The sequence below is a fragment of the Myotis davidii genome, unplaced genomic scaffold, assembly GCF_000327345.1.
Source record: "Myotis davidii unplaced genomic scaffold, ASM32734v1 scaffold826, whole genome shotgun sequence".
Taxonomy (NCBI): Eukaryota; Metazoa; Chordata; class Mammalia; order Chiroptera; family Vespertilionidae; genus Myotis; species Myotis davidii.
Window position 1 is genome coordinate 834,421 of NW_006297142.1, and position 347 is coordinate 834,767.

The following is a 347-nucleotide window of genomic DNA, read 5'->3' on the forward strand; positions in this document are numbered from 1 at the left end:
TGTGGCCCGCTTGCAGGCCAGGTCGTCCTTTCCTAGTTAACTTCTCATTCCACAGGTCCAGCTACAGTAGACATTATGTAGACATTGAGTTGGAGCCCTAAAGGAAGGACCTGCGAAAGTTGCTGAGTTGTAGGTAAATGGTACCTCAGATGAAAACTATATTTTTGCACGTCTAAGCGTAATAAACACGGAGTTCTGAGTCGATACAGACTACATACTGTCCTAGTGCGCTCAGGCTGCTTAAGGAGGTACATAGACCAGGTGGGTGAAGCAAACATTTATTGAGACTGGGAACTCCAAGGTCAAGGTGCTAGCAGAGTCCGTGTCTGTGGGCTGCCCCCTCTTTC